Source organism: Strix uralensis, chromosome 4, assembly GCF_047716275.1.
Source record: "Strix uralensis isolate ZFMK-TIS-50842 chromosome 4, bStrUra1, whole genome shotgun sequence".
Classification (NCBI taxonomy): domain Eukaryota; kingdom Metazoa; phylum Chordata; class Aves; order Strigiformes; family Strigidae; genus Strix; species Strix uralensis.
In genome coordinates this window covers 45,177,407-45,201,033 of record NC_133975.1, presented here as the reverse complement: position 1 = coordinate 45,201,033, position 23,627 = coordinate 45,177,407, and the positions used below count along the sequence as shown (strand labels likewise).

Sequence of the window (23,627 nt, the reverse complement as noted above, 5' to 3'; positions counted from 1 at the left end):
TACTGTTGTCTTAAGGACTGAACCTCAGCTTTTCTTTGTGACCAATCCAGTTACATATTGTCACCTCTCAGGAAATGCCTGCATTATAGCATCTTACACAAAAACAGTTCCAGTAGAACACACATACTTCCATTGCCAAGTCAGTATACATGAGGGCAGAGGCACTTTACAGCATCCCTTAAGCTCTAACCTTCAAGTGTCACAGCTGTGCTCCTTCTCCATATCAGAGAAGACTCAGCTATTCTTTCTTCTCAGGGGTGTTCAAGTAGATGGAAGCCAGGCACTCATATCTGGTGAAACCATGATACACTCGTGATGGGAGCATCTAGGAAACTGAGGCTGTAAGGATCATTTCAGGATCTTCCTGCCCTCTAATGTCAATTAAGCCAAACTGAGTCATTACAGATAATTTAACCTACTACTTTAGCATGTCCACTACTGTCACCATTTCAACAGATCATTTGAAAATGGAAGCCAAGTTCACTTCAAAATGGAAGTGGTTGCAATCCTCTTTCTTCGACTGATATACACTGGGGAAAGAGTGGAAAGGTGTATACACCATCTAACCTTAGCCACTTAAAGTGTGTGGAGTCTACACTCCAAAGCAGCTACTCTCCTCTATTAAGCCAGATGTCTGGACAAATTCCATACTCAGTGAAATTAACACCAGTTAGTGCTAACTTACCCTCAGGAATTAACTTTCTAGACATTTTACACAAAAGAGTTTATCAGTGGAAGTTTTCACTTTAGCAGGAATTCTTGAATGAATGCTGCAAAACATTCCGGGAATAGTACCTTCCAAATTTATACAATGATGCATTTGTGCCATCTAGCTACTCCTGGAGTCCAGTTCATCTGGTCAGAAGACACTAGGCACCACCCACAAGTACAGTGTGCTACTTCTAATCCTTAACTATCTGAAACTGTGTATACGCATGTGTTTGTCTCTCCATGGTCTGTAAAGGCAGTCTACACGATCTTGTCCAAGTTGCAATGAAATCAGATCTTTATATTGAGATAGAGCACACGGACAGATAAGGATTCATGTCATTGTAGCTTAAACTTTCAGTGGTGCTTATTCCAAAAACTGCTAGAGTTAGCCCTCAGCACCCTAAGCATTCCAGGTCAGAGTTGAAAGTATATAGGTTATTTGCGCACTACAGGACTTAATAACAGTCCCCAGCTGTCCCTTCATAAGACCCTTCATAAGACCCACCATTCCTCTCTTATCTACATCTGTGCTAGATGCCTTGGCAGGGAACCCTCGTGTGCAGGCAGGAAGCACGCAGCTGTAGTCCAGCCGTGTCCCCAACTAGAGGACAAGATGGCCAAGGAATGTTGCAAGCTGTACCTGCTAGAAATTTTAGTCATATTTAAACTACAGATTATAGTTATAAGTATTTACTTTAGCTATTTAAACACACAATCACCATCTCCCAGCAATATTTTTCCAATTTTACCACTAATAAGATAATTGAACCTGAAAGGGCCAGGACTGCACCACTAACAGCTATACAATGCTCATAATGCGAGGTGGCAACAATGCATAAAATCTTGTTTTCTCAAGGTCTTCTACACAGCTCTGTATAATATATGCTACATATATATATATGCATATATATACACACACACTGCCAGGCTAGTCAAGCAAAAAAACCCACAAGCTGCTAATACTTACTAGCTCCTAGTTAACAGAAAGCTGCAGAGAGCAGCACAGACAAGTTTTGCTCACTTACACAGGAAACGTATTAGTATTCCCATTGCCCTCCTGTCAGTTTGACAGTAATTTCTGATGTTGTTCTTTAGTTTACTTACTGCTTAAATAAACCTTCTGCTTACAGTCACGGTCACTTTGAAACTATTCACAAAGCAAGAACTATATGAAAAGGATATATTAAAGCCTGAGGAGTACATAAGTCATACAAAATCTAAAAATACAAGCAACTTATCAGAGATTACTACATAGTAGAAAGGCAATGAATGGTCTTTCAATGCACACATGATTAAAAAAAACCAACAAAAACAACTTACAGCCACTGACATTAACTAGTTATTTGTGGAGTAAAAGCACCTCTTGGCATTGTAACATTATTTTCTAGCTAGTAATTTCTTATGATTCATGCACTGTAGGTTTATCTGAAATATACTACAACAATCAAACTGCAATCAAAATAATTACAGAAGTATAATTTGTCTCTCCCATTTACTAAGTTTAGAGCCAAGAACTTACACATTTTTTCCAGGAAACTGGAAAGTAGCAGCAGGAACACAGAATCCATAGACCAGTCTCGCATGAACCAGCCCACAAAAACACTGCTGTCTTTGGTTCGTTACATTAATAAATACTCATAATTATCCTCTCTAGTTTTGTGGAGGCACAAAGGGCCACAATTATTACAGTCCTCCAGACTGTATCAACAGACAATGGCAAGAGTGACCCTGCAGAATGCCATTTCCCGAGACAGTCACCCTTAAACCTGTCTCCAGAGGAGGGAGACACAGCACTTAGTGACACATCAACTTCTAAGTAACACAAAGAAAGAAATCCTAAGTTGCTTCTCTACCAATATGAAGTTTCTCAGGAGTGTTCTGCTTTCAATGGGTCAAAACAAGTTCCTCGTGCAGCTCCACAGAGGTGAACGTCCTTGGGTGGGGATTCTGGAGATCCTGCTGCACCTCTTGCATCTCTACGTCAATACAATCCCTCCACACTGTGCAAATTATCAATGCAGGAGCTGAACTGTTGGGAAGCTGAAATAACAGTTTTTTGCCTGAAGCCAGGTAGTATGAGATGTAGATGTACAGCATAATAATACCATACGTCACCCAAAATTGCTGTACCTCTTAAGTGGTGTGAATTAAGCTAAAGAGAATTCTCTTTGCACTTTTTCTAAGACCATTAAGACTCTTGCTTTAAAGTGCGTTAAATCTTGTTTGCAGGATAAACAACTATGTGGAAACAGACTCGGTAAAAAGAATTTTCCTCAGCTCTTAATTCCAGGTATCCTTTCCTGCCAGTGGATTAATTGTGGCGCAACAGCCAACAAGTGAACTAAGCAGGTGAAATATAAATGACAGGCTATATAACAGTACTCATTCCTTCCCTTCCGAGATACTTCTATAGCAGAGTCAAGATAGTCACTTCAAGAGGGAGAGAGGCAAGCTCAGTCTGAGGAAGGCTGTGAAGCCAAATCTTGTTGCATAATTTGGAAGCATATACTATGACCACACCATACTAAATGAGGGAATCAAAGCATTTATAATTACCACCCACACATTCTGTAAACCAACACATAATTAACCAGAAGCTTATTATTAATGACAAAAAAGAATTATAGATTTAATTAATGTATATTTCCACAACACTGAAAATAAACTAAGAAGTTGTCTTCTACTAAATTTGAAAAACATTAGACCAATCAAAAATAAAAAATAAACACTATTAGTCAGAGGTACTCACTGCTTGTACCCATTCCCTTCCTTCTCTCCCACTGGCCTTTAAAACTTTTTTTCATCAGCAAAATAGAGTACCTTATCTTCAGTTCCTGAGAATTCGTTGCAATCACTTTTTTCTTTGTGTGTCTTTTATTTCCTTTTTTTCACCAGCACTTTTTCAAATTTGGCATTGCTTATTCCATAATGAGCTATCAACCTCTTAATTTCCAAACAGCCTGCACAATTCTCCAGCTTTCCTTATATTGACCATGGCTGCTGGCTTATGAATGATGTGCATGTGTTCACTAGCACCATTTTGATATCTATACGTGCATTCTGACACTACCCGAGATTTAGGGAGTTTATACCTAAAGCAAAACATTGTCTGCGTATTGACTCCAAAGGATAAAATATTTTGGTTGAGTTGTATTGCTACTCTTTCCTGTGTCATCACCTTTAACTTATAGGACATTTTTTCCTGACCACTGTTTTCAATACTACTGGTGGAAATTAGTTATCATATATTTTTAAAAACACAGAAGTTTAACGAAGCCTGTCCCCTTATTTTACCTTCAGCAAATCACAGTTGTCTGTCAGATTTTAACAAGGCATGAAATTATACCTCAGCACAGTAAATTAACAAGCAACACCAGGGACAGCTGTTGTATTTCCTTGTGTCATCAGTTCAGATATATCAATTTATATTCCTCAGTATATCCTTTATTTCAAAAAAAATCTACATAATAAGTAATGAAGCAAAAAATTAAAGATCTTTACAATAATTCTTCTCTCCTTACTCTGCAAGATAGCTTTGTACTAGCTTACGATCAGGAAGATGCTTACAGTGTGCAAAAATGCTACAATTAAAACTTGTATTCCCCTGAACATATTCACAGAAGCCAACACAAAAACATATGCCAGGTAACATATGAGATTAAAGTTCGAGTCTCAGTTTATTTCAGAAAGACAAAAGAAAGGCATGGGGAGAGCAGTGGGAAGATTCATCTCCAGTGGTCACTGAAACCTTAATTAGAGCTGTGCAAGACACTCTTAATGTGGTCTTAGGGTCTTGGAATCATCTACGACCCAAAACAAAAAATCTGCTATTCTTCATCAGTTTATATGCATATCATTTAAACTCTTACTACGGATTTCGGTAGTGTGTTTTCTGTTTTTCAAGTGGGTTAGCCTCACCTTTTGCCATACTTACACTGGACTCTCATCAGGATCTCCAAATAAGTGACTCAAACCTGTATTCTCAGTGGAATCAAAAGAAGGTATTTCAAACCTTTTTTCAGAGGGCATGAGAAGAACAGGGGAAAAAGCTAAGTGCTCCAGAGATCCAGCAAGGGAAGTATTCAGAGAAAATTATGAACTCTTGTCACTGTGCATCAGCAAACATGTCTTTCATAAAAAGGAATAATTTACCATTTTGTCTATGTAAACAGAACACTCATGCTCTTAAATTTCTGTCAAAATGAATGGCTATCATATTTATAAATTGTTGTGCTTCTATAAACATATAGAAGTAGACTTTGTGCTGCTACTTATTTTACATAGAACATACTAAAATACCTAAAGTTTTGATCTTTTATAAGCACAGGACAGAAGTGTTATTTTGATGGTGATTAGCTGAACACAGAACAATTCAGCTGTGGGGAAAAGAGGTAGAAAAGATTTCTGTTTTCTTATTTATTCACCAGCTAACATTAATAGGAATAATACATGCAAACTCCCTTTGAAAAAAAAATAATTACAAAACTGATCATAATTAAGTAATTGCCACCATGATCTACAAATCAGTGAGTTATATAGTTATTTGTCTGTGTATCACGACAGGCAGTTTTACAATACTGATTGACTGATTTGGAATACTACCAGATACTTTAACAGTATAACAGAAATACTTTAATCAGTATCACCATTAACAGCATGGAATTATTTCTAGCAAAAAGACTTGAGGCAAATATATTGGAATTATCTCATGGTTTAAAAATGTTAGATTTCTCTCTCCTAGCAATCTGCACTCAGAAATAATAATAATGATAATAATAATGATGATAATAATAATAATAATCCTTTTTCCTCCCCATGTTGTCTTTTCTGTTTATACCAATATGATGGTTGAATACGTGAATTATAAAGTCAGTTGCAGCCTTCAGCAGGAAGCTGCATATACGCTGCTTTGCAACATGCCTCTGTGATACTGTCCCCCACTTCTTTAACAAGAAGTGAATAGATTAAGCTCTAAATATAGAGGTGCATAGGAGGACTTGAAATAAGCCAGTCCAGCCATCTGTGAAGATACAGAGTGCTGCCATAGCTTCATTAACTTATTGACAACCAATTCAAAAGAGAATTCAAAGAAAATAGAAGCAGAATTGCTTGTCTACAGTTCTCCAAGCAGGATTTAATTGGTTAAATAAGGCATATTATTTCTTCTGGCCTGTATACAGTACGAGTCAGAAGTTATTTCAAACAGAAATTACCTTATTACTTCTTTTATTAGGCCCTTATTAAATCAACAGTCAGTCTCTAGGATCTTTTCTCCTCCTCTTCTCAGTATTTTTCTCTGAAGCATGCTTCCAAAGCAGTATGTCAAATGCTTAAAAGAAATCTGTATTGACTGATGTCAGTCTTCTTAAACTGCTACTATGTTTACCTTAACAGTGTTTACAAGCTCCTTCCTGTTCAGATTATCCGATAAGAATTGTCTGCAGAAATTGTCAACAATATCCTTAGCATTTGCAAATGCCTATAGTCAAAACTGCACAAATAATTTATACAGAAATTATGGTCCTGACAGCATTTCAGTACAGATATACCAGAGGCAGAAGTACATCCTTCTCTCTGTTATGTCACTGCATACGATCCAGATGCAGAAAAGAATACAAAGTCAGTGTATTAGCAAAGTGACAGAGTGGAGCCTCTGCTCATTCTTGCTAGGGCATCAGACAGCATAAACACCTCAAGTGCAGATTAAAGATGTCCACTGGTGGTAAGGACCAGTGACAGGCCATTATCCTTCTGGAGTATGGCTGACGCCTGTAATTCCTAAAAAAGAAGACAGTTTCTTTGCCCATTTGAATCTCTTTAATGAGTATAGGCAGGTTTTTTTAGCCCACTGTACTTCTCAAATTCCTGGGCTTCAAAGCAGCCTGCAGCTCCATATAAGAGTGGTACCACATGAAGGATTTTTACGTCAAGTGCAGAAGTATCTTCAATGCTTCTGCAAAACTGAAGTTATACCTAGAGAAGAATGCTTTGTATAATAAGAAAAATGATGGCAATGAAATTTAGAACTATGGTACTTTTGATGTAATTTATTAATGTCTATACTCCATTAGTATCACATGTATGTGATAACTCATGACACACACCACATCACTGTGCACTTGGGAGGACTAGACATGGGATCAGTTCTTAGGCCAAGGAAGAAAATATGCCTCCATGCTCACATATTGCCCATTCTCTAACCAGGCTCCAGAATTGTCTGCAACTATATAGAAATAGACATTTTAGATCAGAAAAACCATGCATATTTTCTGTTATTTTGTCCTCAGATGCAGTCACACTAGTAAAATCAGAAAGAATTCAGCATATCTGCAGGACTCCAAATAATGCATTTGTTGTCAACAAATGTTTATAGTGCTCAACATGCAACATGGCTCAACTTTTGTATCCTGTCACAGACTTTTCTCCATATTCTCACCTAAGATTTTTTCAAGTCAAGGCTGTACTTTGTATCTTCAATGAATATAAGTATCTATAACTGATACACACACACTTATATATATACACACATATGAAATACTTGCATTTCTCAGAGACATGAAAAGATGAACAGAACAATTGAAAGAGAAAACAAAGTTGAAATAAATTAGCTAGTTCTAAACCAATCTTACCTCTTTTCAGTCTGTTTGAGTTTAAGGCTACTGTTATGATATTGGAAATCCACTCGCCTGACTAGTGCTAAGTAATTAAGCCTACCAAATAATACTGAAAATTTGAAAAATTCAGTTCTTAGGGCAGCATTATCAGAGTAGCAGTTTTTCTTCTCTGTTCCTTGCCTAATCATAAAAGTCTCCTTGAAATATTCTGGAATATCCCCTCCATATTCTTTGATAAAACCAAAGGAAAAGCTTCAACATCTGCGTCACTTTAATACACTTAATACACAGGGCAATTGCTGAAGTTTCACCAGTACTGCATGAAGTAGAATGAAGAAAACAATGTTCAATTTTTACTTTACAACACAAAGTGCAGAACTGAGATTCTGATTTCTAACAGATTTTCTTGTATTTGCACTTCATGTTTGTTTCAACATCTCTCAAGTTATATCAGAGTAGTTAAGAAATACTAAAAAAAAGAAGTACCTTGGGAAAAAAAATAGAAGTAAATATAAAAATATTTCCTGAATGTTCATAAAGAGCTTGAATTATGGAAGACGAGCATTTTAAAATTTTAGTTTGGTTGTGGGTTATGTCAGACTAAATTACCTACAATGCCCAGGCATAGGAGTTGTTGCTACTATAAAATAGAGTGCTAGATAAGGAAAAAAATCTGAAATAGTTATTTTTAAAGGATTAAACAGCTACTATTAGTTTTGAAACCCTCTTCATTAGTACCTTCCCCCTTATAGTTTTCAGGAACTTGCTAACTAGATGATGTTTAGTTAAGCTATGATAATTACATATACAAGGGAGAAAAATTAAAATACTGGTTAAATTCTAGCTTGTAAATTCCCAATCTCCTTCAAGATATACTTTTTAGGCATATTTATAAATGATACCTAGGTAGGAAGCTTTTCTCTTCCCCATCTTATAGTTTATTTGCAAACTATAAATCTTGATTGGGACTAAGAACTTCTGAATCCTGTTCTCAGCTCTGCCACCAGCTACATGAACCTGCCAAAAAAACCTGTCTAATGCTTTTGGTTCTTTGTGTAAAATGGATCTTCTAATATTTTTCTTGCAGTATTGCAAAGGAGGACAAGTCCATCTCTCTCACTTGCATAAGTATTTTGATGTAGACAGACTCAAGATGAAAACAGTTTAAATTCCAAATGTAGTTTGTTATGCGATGTATATAAAATTAAATTATTTCACTATAGCTCGTAGAAAATTCTTTGCCACAAGTGGCACAACTGAAAAGGGCACTATCATATAATTTAATAACTCTGGGAAAAGATGACCAATCCGGAAGAGATCTGAATCATAGCAGGCACCTGCACTGGCAATCTTTGCTAAAGAACTTTTCAGTGGAAAAGTTTCATACTCTCATACAGGTTTGGACATTTTCTACCTTTCATTCACTTTTAAAAGAATTTCTGAAAAATAATCTATTGCAGTTTAGCATCCATCACAGCAGATGTATAACCTATAATGACACAACATGAAAATCTTGCTCCTTATATTCAAAACCTTAATAGCAGAGGAAAAATGTTTGCTCTTCACTAAAATATAGCAAGTTAATAATAGCAGGCGTTAAAGATAAGGCATGTGGCAGGGTTTTCATCACCATCAAGCTGTAAGTCAAAATGCCAAAATAAAACCTTTTTTTCCAGCAGTATGAATATAATCTAATAGTAAATAACAGAAGAGAAGAACTTACAGGTAAAACAATCTTTTAGTAATTTTCTGCTATGACAGAGCTTCATATGGCCCTTCACATTACTTCCTGGGTTCATTTCCTAGAACAAATAGAAACAAGACACAGGTGAAACTAGTTATATCATGTTGAAATACTGTATACCTAAACTTAATAGCCTTAAATCATGTTATGAAGCAAGCTTTCGTAAAATTTTTAATGCTGGTGTCTTCCAGATGGTACAACCTAAAACAACACTTCTGGACTTGAAAGATAGTCTTAAGTAACTTTTATCAAATCCTATACCAGATACTGGTTCCCATTCATCTTTCTGTAGACTTTCAGACTGATTTGAGATAAATTAAAGATTAATCCTTGATCTTCCTGAGCACAGGAAAACCATATGTGATTTTCCCTCTATAAGCCACACTAGTGAAAAAAAAATTTTTGTTGCCAGCTAACCCGTATGGCATTAGCAGAATACTGTTCAAGAATAAACAAAAAAGTCAAAACACACAATTTGTTTGTTAGCAATGTTTTTACACACATTTGCTTGCAAAACAAAGAGTAAAACACATTAAACGTTTAAGTAAAATAGTTGTCTTATGAGGGCAACAAATACAAGCTCTGTCCAGGAAAGGACCCAAAGCAGCTAAACCTGAGCTGCACAGGAACCTGTTTGCAGATGGATGTTTGCAGTGAGCAACTCCCTGCTGCGGTCCCCCAGCTGCCACCCTGACCTGTTGCCCAGGGAGGTTTGCTGCTTGCCGGGGACTCAGATCAGGACATTCTGGAAAGACTGCTGTAGACTATTACCCTCTGCTGCTCTTCCACACTGGCACCAACGACGATGCCTGGGGCATCAAGCATTGACTGCATTGTTGTGGGGTATGATGGGGGGGTGTCAAGGACAGGAGAGCTCAGGCAGTTTTCTCCCTAATCCTTCCAGAAAGGTGGTGTGAGGAGGCATAAATAGATCCTACAAATCAACAATTTACTGTGCAGTTGGTGTGGGCAATGGGGTTATAGTTTTCATATGATCATGGGATGCTCTACAAGGACAGAAGATTGTTTAGCAGAGATGGTATTCACCTAAGCGGGGAAAAAACATTTTTGCCAACAGGATGGCCAATTCAGTAATGAGCAACTCAAACTAGGAATAACAGGGGCAGGAGAGGATGATCAACAATCAAGTGAGGATGTGAAAGATCAGGTTGGAAAGCAAAGAGTACAGGGCCATGTGAATAGGAGAAAACTTGTAAGCAAAAACCTAGGGCTGTAGGGGTCCCACCCCAACTGTGTCCACATACATAGGGAAACGCCTACCAGACAGAATTCTGGGGAAAGCTCTCCTACGTTTTGTGGGAAATCAGCATGCTTTTGTACCTCTCCAGAGCCTGTATGCTAATGCACACAGCATAGGGAACAGGAGGAAAGAGGTCTGCATGTAGTTGGACCTCACCGCAATTACAAAAGACATGTGTAGGATAACTCACACAAACATGAAGGGAAACAGATGTTCCTACTGGAGTATCTGCAGCATAAGGAAGACTAGGGAAAATGGTCACCCGCTGCTGAATGCTAATGGCAATCTGTCACAAAGGATATGAGGAAGGCAAATACACTGAATGTCTTCTTCATCTCACTCTTTACTGATAAAGCCATCCCTCAGCAATCCCAGATCCCTGAGATCAGTCAGAAAGCCTGGAGCAAGGTAGATTCCCCCTCAATAGGGAAGAATCAGGTTAGGAAACATTTAAACAAACTGGACACACACAGATCCATGGGCCATAATGAAATGCACCCACATGTACTGAGGGAGCTGGCTGATGTCATTGTGAGATGACTCAGTCGTTGAAAGATCATGAAAGAGCATAGTGATCGGGGTGGGGAGCAAATTCTGAGAACTGGAAGAAAGTAAACATTGCCCCTACTTTCAAAAAGGGCAAGGAGGATCCAGGAAACTGCAGGGCAGTCACAGCCTTACCTCAATCCCTGGAAAGGGAATTGAGAAAATAATCCTGAAAACCATAGCCAAACACAAGAGGGACAAGAAAGTGTTTGGAAGTAATGAGCATGGATATACAAAGGGGAAATTATGCCTGACCAACCTCCTAGCCTTTCACAATGAGAAGGCTGGTCCAACGGACAAGGAGAGAATACTGAACATTGCTTAACTTGACTTTAATAATGCTTCCATTTCTGTCTCCCATTGTCTCCTCCCTGATAAACTGAGCAAACACGAAATAGATAAATAGAGAGTGAGGTGAATAGAAAACTGGCTGAACTGCTGGGCTCAAAGCCTTGTAGATCAGCAGCATGAAGTCCAGCTGGAGGCCAGTCATCAAAGGCACAGCTCAGGTGTCAATACAAGAGCCAATACTGTTCAACTCATCAGTAACTTGCAAGGTGGAACAGAGTGCACCTTCAGCAAGTTAACAGATAATAGACAATATTATCTATTATAGATAACACAAAACTAAGAGTAGTTGATACACCAGAGGGTTGGGTTCCCATTCAGAGGGACCTTGACAGGCTGAGAAATGGGCCAACAGTAACCTCATAAAGTTCAACAACGGGAAATATGAAGTCCTGCACCTGGCAGGAATAGTGCCATGCACATTGGCAAAAAAAGCATGTGAGAGACAACAAACTGGCTGTGAGCCAGCAATGTGTCCTCACAGCAAAGGCGGCTGACAACAACCTGGGCTGCATTAGGAAGACTATCACCAGCAGATTGAGGGAGGTGAACCTTCTCTCTACTCAGCACTGGTCAGCCATCCTGAATGCTGGGCCCAGTCCTGGGCTCCCCAGTACAAGAGAGTCATAAGCTTACCGGAGCAAGTCCAGCAAAAGGTCATGAAAGTAATTAAAGGACTGGAACATCTTTTGTATGAGAAGAAGCTAAGAGAGATGGGGGCCTTGAGAAGACAAGGCTCAGAGGGATCCTACCCATGTTTATAAAAACCTGATGGGGGGCAGAGTAAGGCAACACCAGACTATTCTCAGTGGCATCCAGTGAAAGGACAAGATGCAGTGAGCATAAATTAAATACAAGACATCTCATTTAAACATAACAATATTTTTTCTTCTTGTGAGGGTGATCAACAAATAGTACAGGTTGCCCAAGATGGTTGCAGAGTCTCCATTCTTGAAGATATTCAAAACCCAACCGGACATAGTCCCGGGGAACGTGCTCTAGGTGACCCTGCTTTGACCAGGGGCTTGGACAATCTCCAGAGGTCCCTTTCAACCTCAACAATTTTGTGATTCTGTAAACTGTTTTATTTAACTGGGCTCTGTTAAAATAAATTGAAAAGAGGTTAAATTAATCACCCATGAAATCTCATCTTCACAATGTATGAAAAAATACAATCAACCTTATTGTGCTTTAGCTAGTGTAAAAAGCATAAAAAGGTTATAGCTGAAAGCTAGCAACATATAGTAACCCTGACCCTAATGAACACCAACATGTCTTCTAGCCTCTCTGATATTAGTGGCAAGACTTTACAACCCTATATTAAAAGCAATGGAAGAAATTCAGATACTCTGACATAATTCATTGTAGAAACCATAAAATTTTCCACAATAATTCCTGTTTCTACCTCTCCTAGCTTTCCTTGAAAAAGCAAAATTTACATAAATATATAACTTCAGGCAGATATTCACATGTGATATTTAAAATGGATTAACAAAGAATACATTAAATGTATTTTGTTTCATAATGGAAATATATACTTAAAACTAAAACATTACTCCGACCACTCAAAAAAATTTGTTAGCATGCACTCTAAAAATGTGAATCAACTGCATGGTACTCAGTGGTATGGTATTTCATGGCATTTCGCACCAATAGTTATGTGGGCATTCATGGCTTTATGACAGCATGACCCAAAGAACTATTCCACTGCATGTGGAGAAATCAACCCATGGAGTAAGTTTTATAACTCATTAAGAAAAGAAGCACAGATAGATTGTAAATAAAAAGTCCAAAGAAATGTTTTACAGTCAATATATTACTTAGGGAGAAAAAAACCCTTTAGCAGTTCAAATCCTATGTCTTCAAGACAGGAGATTAAGCTTTTATTTTTCCAGAAGCTTTTTCTTTTTACAAGTTTGAATTTGAGTTTCTGAAAAGATGTGACTACAAATTGTATTTCAAATTCTCTACCTACCTATTTCCTTAGGAAACAATTAAACAGCACATGCCTATTTTATTCACTGACAAGGAGAACAAAGAGTACATGTTAAACAAACATACAGTGGATTTCTGTACATATGTACCCTTACAAAGGCAAGTTGCATGTATATAGTTACATGGGTATCTTTTGTGTTAGTGTTGCTAAGGAAACAAACTTCTGTGGCAAACATATGATTACAAAGACATTCTAGTTCTTAAGCAGGGTATGTATCTTTTTTTTTTTCTTTTTTAAAACAAGGAAGAAAAAGCTAGTGTATCAGGTGACAGAAGAGCTCTCAATAGTCAAGAGCATGTGAAGCTAACAAAATTGTAATGTCTGAAATACAAAGACTTTCCATTCCATAGTGTTTGTGTACTTAGGTGTAACTTTGAAGGCTAGCCCAAAAGGTAGTAGATTACAGCATAAAGTTAGGACATTATTGATTTTGCATAACCATGAAGATGAGGCAGATAAACCTCACATTTTCTTTGATTTGTTGAATATGCAAAATCTACAGGAAACCTTCGCTACTGAACTATTCATATCAAACAGTTATTTATCAATGGCATAAGATAAAATACCACAAAAATATACTATCCCATTTAAAGGAAGACAAAACAAGTTTGCTATAAAGAACTGTGTTCTGAAAATTAATCTATCAGCGTACCCATTAAAAAAGGACAAATCAAACAACTATGCTACATGGATTTGAATTCATGTTTTCCTGTTGTTACACAATCTCAATTCAATACCTGTATGTGTTTTATTTATCTTGGTCCATCTGCTCTGCAAATGTTCTTGCAAAGCAGTTTCCCATGGCAACATGAAATATCACATAGTCCCGGTCTTCTGTTGAAGCGCTAACTGATCCACTCCTGAATTTCAAGCAGCATGTTTTTCTGCAGTACTTAAGTAAATAATAAATAAATGGAGCATTTAATCAAATAAAAAACCCCACATGAATGAAGCAAATACCCATGAATAAAAACCTCTAATTAGGGGATTCATTTATTTTATTTTATTGGTTTTATAATTTCTTTTTTGGAGACAATTACATTTAAATCATCTGAGGCAGGAGTGAGAGATCTATGTTATAAAAACCATGTCAATCCAGTGGTAGTTTTTACTTGATTAAAATTTCAAAATCATTATGTTACATGTAGCAAAACAAATTGTGCACAATACAAGTTTTAAAGAATAAGGTTACACTATGCTGGAAAGTAAGATTTGGAATGAAAAGCCCACAATGACTACTTACTATGGGACAACTTCCAACTACAAATCACCACCTACAAATCATTAATAGCCCATCTAATTTTTTCTTCCTCATGTTTACAATGATCAAAGAAATATAAATAAGAGGAAAATTTCTCAATATGTTTTCATGCAAGATGAAACACTAGTAACAGTGACTTCCTGAAAGTAACTTTTATTTTACCTGAGAATCTATCTTGAGAACCCCTTCTCCCTATTTTAAGAAGCAGTAGAAATATACAACATAATTTTTAAGTGAAGATCTTCTGAAAAAACTCTTAAAGTAAGCACTCAAAAAAATGCCTCTGTAAATATTGTATTAGTCTTGAGCACACTGATTCTGTGTGAAATTGTAACAGAAGTGTTGTTCAAACTGTAAATTAAACAAGAACTGTCTTAAGTTAGGAAAACTGACCTACTGAATTTCAAAGTCTGATATCTGTATTTTAGATTTGTCTGTTCAACACCAGAAGCAGCAGCTAGAAACAATGGAGATTTAAAAGGTAATCAGACCTTCTGGGTCACTTCTACAGCACCATACTTTAGTGTATAGTAGAGAGCTACTATAAGAACTACTACATATTTATGCAGTCAGATCCACAATAAGCAGTAGGATGAAATTGCCACAATATTTTTCTACCAGCATCACCTCCTTTCACCAATACATTTACTTGGGTTTTCCCAGGCATTCTCTTTTGCTCATCTTGGAATTTGGTCCAAACAGGCTTTATAGATTGGACTAGGTTGCTGGTCTGTATGGTGACGTTGTGTACAATAGTTCTGATATTTTTAGGTAGAACAGCTTCTTTACATGTCTTAGACATAAATGACACTATGGGCTAATGTAGCATATGTGGCATTTCTAGAGCACAGGACAGATCTACAACAGGAGGACTGTTGCATATGCAGCAGTCTTGTTTGCTTTACAAATATATGCAAATGTTGCTGGACAGATAAATCCAAAATACAAATACAAGAGCCCTCCACCTGCAAATAAGAGCACATGAAATATCTCTTTACAAAACCACCTGTAAGCTCACCTGGTACCTTCCCAATGATCTTCTACTATCCATTGGCCAAAGTACACTGCCTACAATTATCACTAGACAGAACTTCTATCTATTTGTGGTAAGCAATAGATGCATTTTATCATTACACTCTAAAAAACTTTATTCTGCATTATTTTTAACAGGTCATTATAATATGCCCTTGAGTTTATGAGTGATATGTTTATGATTTCTAACACATTTTATTTCTCAAGCAAAGGCAGGAAGCAGCACCTCTGATACTAAGGTCACCAAGGTGATGCTAAAAACCAGTAATTCAATTGCTTAACTGTATGAATCTAACCATGCATGTGTTTTATCATTCTTTACTATACACAAAATGTCTGTCTTAAGTATGTAGATTGGTTTATAAGAAAATCAAAGGCAAAAACTTTTCAGCCAAAACTACAATGAAGGCTATAAAATGTACATTACTGCAAGTCTTCATCAAACCACAATTACTCTGTGATATGTCCATAGAAGGATTAGATTTTTACTAATTTTAAAATACCATAGTAAAAATATCAGTGATAAAATGATCAGTAATAGTCAATTTCATTACATGCAATAGATATATGTGAAATAAACTGGCTAAAAGCAGAGGACATTTTGAAAAATATTTTTCAAATATGCTACTTCAAAAGTAATGATCTAAACTAAAAATAAAATACAAGTTCTTAAAGGAATAACATCCTGCTTTTTCTGACAGTGTCTAAAAGACTATAAAGCCTTTAAATTATTAGAATCTGTTCTAGAAATGGCTAAGCAGCCAGTACCGTAGTCATTTATCCTTTGTCCTTTTAAGCTTTCAGGGTGCTGTGTAGCCATAGTAACTATGCCTTTTCTCTGTGAAATCCATTAGCTGGTTTCAGTCTGGGATTCAGTACTACCATAAAATAAAAGCCAAAGATTTTTAAAAAATTATGATTAAAAAAAGATTATTGGTGACAAGCATTTCTTTTAGAAGCAATTTCTGCATATTTATGCTTTATACATAACAGCAAAAGAAGCCAAAAGGTTAAAAGGACATCAAAATTATGTTTTGATTGAAAATTAATTTTAAAGCTTGGTTACCATCAGGAATGACACAATATCAAACTAGATCTCAGAGCAAAACTAGCTCTCATTTGCATTAAGTCAATCAGTGCTGCTGGCTTGCCATCAACAAAACAGCACAACGGGAGCTTTCAACCTCACCACCTCACTCCCCTTCTGACAACAGACTAAGGTGCAAGTATTAGACAGGAAGAGAGACCAGGATTTGCAGTACAATTTGGACAAGCCCACGCAGAAGATAAAACCCACCTTTGTTCCTACAGTATCTTTTGTGTGACAATACAGACAACAAATAATCTGTTGAGTCTACATTGTAGAAGAATTCTATCAATAGGAAATGGAAAATCTTGGACTCTTATTCCATGTAGAAAATTTTGAAAGCGGGCAGGTATTTCAGAGGACTAAGACAAGCTTTGCCCAGTATCCTATTTGGCAACTTCAATGACAGCTAAGTCCTGACATTCGTTACAGGTAATCTAAGCTAATGACATTGCCACTGTTTGCTTGAATCATAATTACCAGGGGTTACACTTGGCAGCTAGGAGGAGCTACATTTTTCTACAAGTAGGAAGGAATCAGCAAAGTGTTGAAATATATTCCACAATCCACTAATTTAAAAACAAAAAATCCTTGAGCCTTTGTACTGAGTACCACACTCCTTAACTAAAAATTTTCACTGCCTCCTCAGCTGTTTAACTTTTAGTTCAACTGTTAGTTCAACTTCTGCTGATTTGATTTTATACTTCCATTCACTTCTGCATTACATTAGAATCAAACATGATTCAAAGACGTAATATGTGCCATGGTAAGAAGTGTGCCTGTTCAGGCTGAGGGAAGGGAGGATTATCACTAACAAGAGAAAATGAATACATACTTGCATTTTATTTCTGCTTTCTAGCTCCTGATTCTGCTATTGTCCGTCTTGTAACGAGCAACAAGACTGAATGGCAAAGCCATGTTCGTATAGGATAAAAAAAGATTATTTTTAAGAGGTCACCAAGATTGCAAAATGAAATCATACTTGCATTCAATTGAAAAGAAAAAAAAAAGAAAAAAGATTTCACATTACCTGAGCCTAAAACTTCTACATTTTCCCCTGTAATACACAACTTGTAAAGTTCTGATTTCATTGAAGTTAATAGCAAAACTGCCATAAACTTCAGCAGGGCAAAGATTACATCCCAGGTATCTTTATGACAAGGATGACATAAGAGGAAATTAAAGGTCATGTTCCTGTCACTACAGTAGAGGACAAAGTCATGGAATCATATAAGTCATGTCATCATAGTTTCTACACCTGACTTGGCCAATGATTCATGATCTTCAGCTTGCCCCCGATATAAATCAGAATGGCAGCATGTTTTAGAAGTCACAGTCTAAAGCTCAGTAATAGCCCCAAACCCTTCTGGGAGTTCAGCACTCAAAGAAAGATTCACGAAATGCTTCTTTCCAAATATTCTCCGTGCTGTCTTTCAGACGAAAAACAGAATGAGGCTCACCTTTACTTCAAAACACGGTAAGCACATTGAGGAAGGCAGAGATGTTCTTAATGGTTAGAACATTTTGACAAGACACCAGAGATCCAGCCTAAGCATTAAGATACTCAAAGACACAAACCTTACTACTTAAAAAAAAAAAACAAAATCAAAAAAACTCCTTTGTCATTAGCAATGACTGCGATTTTATCTGCTCCAGCTATAGAACAAAGTACTTCTATCCATATTGACAGTACGAACTGTGAACTATATAATCTTAGGAAAGGTGAGCAGGATAAACAGGTACTTTTCTTTTTCCATCCAGTCTTACTGCTGTAAAAGGTTCATAATGGGAAGCAGCACTGATGGGACAAATCACAGAAATTAAATCCAGCTCTGTGAATAGGAATTACCTAAAGTTTAAAAAAAAAAAAAAAAAACCACAACAGACCAAAACAAAAAAACCCCAACAAATCAGAAAAGCTGGAGATGTCATATAGTATAAACAGGTGTAGGTGCTCTCAAAAGACTTAAGTGTTGCAACTTGGAATGCCTTGAAAAACGCTTGCAATTTTCTGTTCCCACAGGCTTCACATCAAAATATTGCACAGCATTCTCTCTGTACACACCTATTTAAGTAACTTTACCATTTACCTACAATTATTCCATAAAGCTTTTTTCAAAATTCAGAAGCTATTGTTCTTTCCTTTTCTCATTGATCTTTTAATATTTTCCAATTTATATAACAAAACTAAGACACATCAAAATATTAAGCTACGTATTTTCATAGCCTTAGTTTTCACTGCATTAAATTCTAGGAGATCAATGCCTTTAAAAGCCCCAAGAATATTCCACAAGCTTTGAATTATTAGGGAATGTAAGATAAGCCTCTCTAAAACCTGTGGTACCCATTAAAATAAACTTGGAGGAGGACTAGTCACAGGAAGTTTAATTTTCTTTGACATTAGCAAACAAAATAACCTCACACAAATAAAACACCCATATAATGTCTTCATCTGAGGAGGCTCTTTGAAGATATTTTCTATGTTCAAGAATTTTACTACTTTCACATAAACCTCTCTCCTCACCCTCCATTCCAATACTCTGCAGTTGCCATAGTTACCATTTTACATGACCATTCTGTGAGTAATGACCTCACATTCAATAAATCCCCAAAAGCTTCAAGTTTGCAAAATATTTCAAGATTTGTGCAGAAATTTTGCCATGAAATTTCACTAAAAGATTGGCAGGTGCCAAGGCACATTCAAACAAATGTCTCTTTTTGAAGGTTGGATATTTTATTTGCTGAACTGCAAACTTTCAGCCACAATAAAAGTATAGGAACTGAATGAAGGTATAGGAACTGAAACCACTGCATGATTCATTAATATTTTGACAATTTAGACATGTAATTTTAATTACAATTCAAACGGTTTTAAATCAGGTGATCCAACTGTAAGTAGATTTCCTCTTTCCAAATTCCAGTAAAATCACATGAAGAAAAATCCTAAAACATTCTTAAACCACAACATAGTAAGCAGAACCTGAGCCTTCCTATAGCATTTACAGATTAACATTCTTCACATGGTTTCAACACAGCTATCAGGAGCACAAAATACACAAACAGCAATTATTCTCCTAAACTTGAAGGATGAAAAAACAAATCTAAAAGTCAGGTGTCATGCCCATAACAGGTCACTGAATCCTTAAACTACTGTCCCATAATGACCAAAAGTAGATACATTGGATTTCTGCGTGAGGTCCCACAGCCTTTCTCTTTCGGAATATGAAATATTAAGAATTCTGGAGTAATTCCAAATTGTGTCTGAAATGGTTTATGTAACACAGATTACTGTCTATTGACTGATACATAAAATTCAGGTACACATAGCATCTATCCAAGGAGTGGAACTTCCAAAAAGCAGAAAGGAATCTATGTTCACTGAACAAATTGTTGGATCCTTGGAGCCCTGATATGTTTCCAAATATGCAAAGGAAAACTCTTCTCCTTAATTTTCACTCAGATGAAAGCATACACATAACTATGGAAACTGTCCTAACTTCCAGATATGTGATGGTCGCAGAAAAAAAATAAGGTAAAGATTCAGTAATTTGAAATATCTTTTTTTAATGAACCGGAATAAACTATATCCCATTCAGTTTGTTCTATTCAGTTAGATCACATGCCTTACACACCACGCAATTTTTCTTTTGTCTTTCCTACTCCCCAAATCAAAAGGGAACATGATAAGATGACAAGAATCCATCTGGATTACACTGGTATGATGCTAACAGGCAAAGGGACACAATGAAGTTATGAAAACATCATGTCCATCCACTTATTAGCATATATACTATCTGCAAATCGGAATTTTAGTCAATCACTAGCTCAACAGTTAGCACTAAGAATCACAGTGCGTGAGAAGGTTATTTTCATATTCATCTTGTGAAATCCTGTGATCTTATGTGTTCATATGAAGAGCAACATCACCCACCTTGTCCTTTATCTCTTAAGACTGTATTCTTATGTGAAAATACTTGAATATTTGACCTTGGTTTTAACCTTAGAATAACAGTGACCAAAAAAAAGCCATCTGTGACAACCCAGCACTTTGCAATAGATGCATTTATTTCCCTACTTAGTATGTTTGGCATGTTTCTCACCTCTATATGGCCAAAATTTTTTAAGCCACTCTTCTGATGACACTAACCCTACTGATCTCAGGTTTTTTCAGTGCAGACAGATCAACTAGAAGGGTTCTTCTCTTTCAAACATTTCACACCCTGGCGTGGCATGAAAACAAGAGCACAGTGGAAGATCAATGGATGGTCTAGAGCCAGATGAAGCAGATGCAAGTACTTCCCATGAGCCTCAGAACTGAGGAAGCCAGGTTTCTGCATCTGTTGATTTTTTTTTTAGGTGAATTATGCTAACACCATACTATCACCTTCTGCAAAATATTTTGGTCTCTATGCACTGTCTGCCACATTTGCATGTGTACTTAAAAATCCTTGCTCACACTAACAGCTACTATCAATCAAGTTCTCCTAAAATCAACGATAGCTGTCCAAAGTGTTGGATTCAAAGGGTTGTGGATTAGCAGCACAAAGTCCAGCTGGAGGCCAGTCATCAAAGGCACACCCCAGGTGTCAATACAAGAGCCAATACTGTTCAACATGTTCATTAATAACCTGAAAGGTGAGACAGAGTGGACCTTCAGCAAGTTCACAGATAATGCAAAACTAAGAGAAGTAGTTCATACACACAGAGTGTTGTGTTGCAATTCAGAGGAACATCAACAGGCTAGAGAAAAGAGTAAACCCTAATCTCATTAAGATCAGCAAAGGGGAAGTGCAAAGTCCTGTAGCTGTGGAGGAATAATGCCAGGCACCAGTACAGATTGGGGGCCACCTAGCTGGAAAGCAGCTTTCATAGATGGACCCAAGGGTCTTGGCGGACAAGCTGACCGTGAGCCAGCAACGTGCCCTCAAAGCAAAGACTCACAGCAACTTGGCAGTGTCACCAGGAGGTCAAGGTAGGTGCTTCTTTCCCTCTGTTCAGAACCAGTGAGAAACATCTGGAGTGCTGGGTCCAGTCCTGAGCTCCCCAGTATGAGAGACATGGGCATGGTGAAGCAAGTCCAGCAAAGGGCCATGAAGACGATTAAGGGACTGGAGCATCCTTTGCATAAGGAGAAGCTGAGAGAGATGGGGACATTCAGCATGGAGAAGAGAAGGCTCAGGGGGATCTTATCCATATTTATAAATACTTGATGTGAGGCATAAAAGGAAGACAGAGCCAGGCTCTTGCCAGTGGTGCCCACTCACAGGACACAGGGAAATGGGCACACTGAAATACAGGAAGTTCCAGTTAAACATCAGAAAAACATTCAACATCTTAAAATGTACCCAGGTTGCTTGTGGAATCTTCATCCTTGCATGTATATGATCAAAAAAATGACTTGACACAACCCTGTGCAATCTGCTCTAGGTGACCCTGCTGTAAATAGTGCAGTTGTGCTGGACAATCCCCAGACGTCCCTTCCAACCCCAACTATTCTGTGATTCTATTAAGAACTAACATCTCTGGCTTTAAGATAGGGAATCCATGTGAGGTTCTCCCCTACATTGAGAATTAACATGCCTACACAGTATTTTGTTATGATCCACTACGCTGTTGCATTTTGTCGACTTTATGAGCAAGTACTACATTCTCGTTACTGATTGTCTCTTGCTTTGAAAGTAACAATTCTCATATTCATCAGCACAACTAATTGTCAAAAAAAATCTTAAACACATAAACCAGAGAAGAAGGTTTATAAGAACAGGTATTCTGTGGTTTGTTTTTCAATTGCTTTTCAATAAAATTATTTCATAATGTGATCACTTGGATTTTAGTGTGTAGATTTTTCAAAGTACCAGCTGTTTTCCCAGTCCTGGTAAATTTTGCCTTTAAGAAATACCAATCCCAACCACCCTCATTCACTATTCAAAATACACAATGCATGTCACTCAAAATCTGAAGTTTCTAAGTTTGTAATTCTCTATGGAGTAAGCTGTACCTCTCATTTCATATTTCCCACTTATGAGAAGATTGTTTTACAATTTAAATGTTACGTTAGTCATCCATAACCTCCTTTTGTGTTCTGTTTTGATGCTTTGTGAATAGAATATTCATATAGCATTTAAATTAATATTTAATCGAAGAAATCTCAGTTCTGCATAGCTCATGAATTTGAGAATTCCTAGTACCTAGCTGTCAAGCAATATTCACCAAGATGTCACGTGGAAGTACTACATGAGAAAGTAGTACTATACATACCTTCCCGTCCCCAAATACTGTCTGCCATTACAGACTATCATTACTTACAGTCACAGGGAGCCAATCTACCTCTGCCTGAAACATTTCCTCCTACCTATGAATCCAGCTAGAATTTTTTTCTCAATTAAAATCATCACTAATTTTTTTTTTATGCTGAATTAATTTTAACCTAGGTCTCTTCCATGCTATGAGTTACAAGGAAGCTGCTCAAATGATCATTTTTCTAGGATTAAGGAAGAAAGTAACAGCAGAATAAAAAAAGGGAGGGTTCTTGGCATATTACTGACTTTGAAGTGTTTATGAACCTACATCCTCAGAAACCAAAACAAAGTGGAAGACATGGTGAAGGATACATGACCAGTGATAGTGCACATAAACTTCACCAGGTCACAGAGGATCTGGTGGTTGTTTCCTTTTGTTGATCAAATACACCGGGGATATTTAAAGAGTAAGTTAGAGAGGTATGATAACATAGCCTTTGGTCTCTATACTATGATTTTTGCAAAGAGGAAATAAGATTTGTTATCCATGATGGTGCTGCTCAGAAGTAGCATTGCCACATTTAGATGACTAGCTATCCTAGTGTACCTCACAGCTAAACCAATGAAGTCTTACTTAACAACCTAAGGAAAGTACAGCTGGAGTTCCTGCACATTTAAGATACACTTATAATGAAAATGTTGCCTTAAAGTTGGAGCAAAGAGTGTAAGTTAGTGCCTCAGGTAATCCAATTTCTGAAACAGGAGAAACATACGAAGCACTATTTTAC

The 23,627-nt window shown here is 37.0% G+C and overlaps 1 protein-coding gene across 2 annotated transcripts in view; it reads right to left on the bottom strand.

The window, feature by feature from the left end:
* Nucleotides 1-23,627, bottom strand: part of MARCHF1 (membrane associated ring-CH-type finger 1) — a 250,495-nt gene that overhangs the window by 160,323 nt on the left and 66,545 nt on the right. For both annotated transcript variants that reach the window (XM_074866556.1, XM_074866554.1), the window contains exon 2: nt 9,049-9,127. The gene's annotated coding sequence lies outside the window, so the exon portion shown is untranslated. The remainder of the gene's footprint in view (nt 1-9,048; nt 9,128-23,627) is intronic.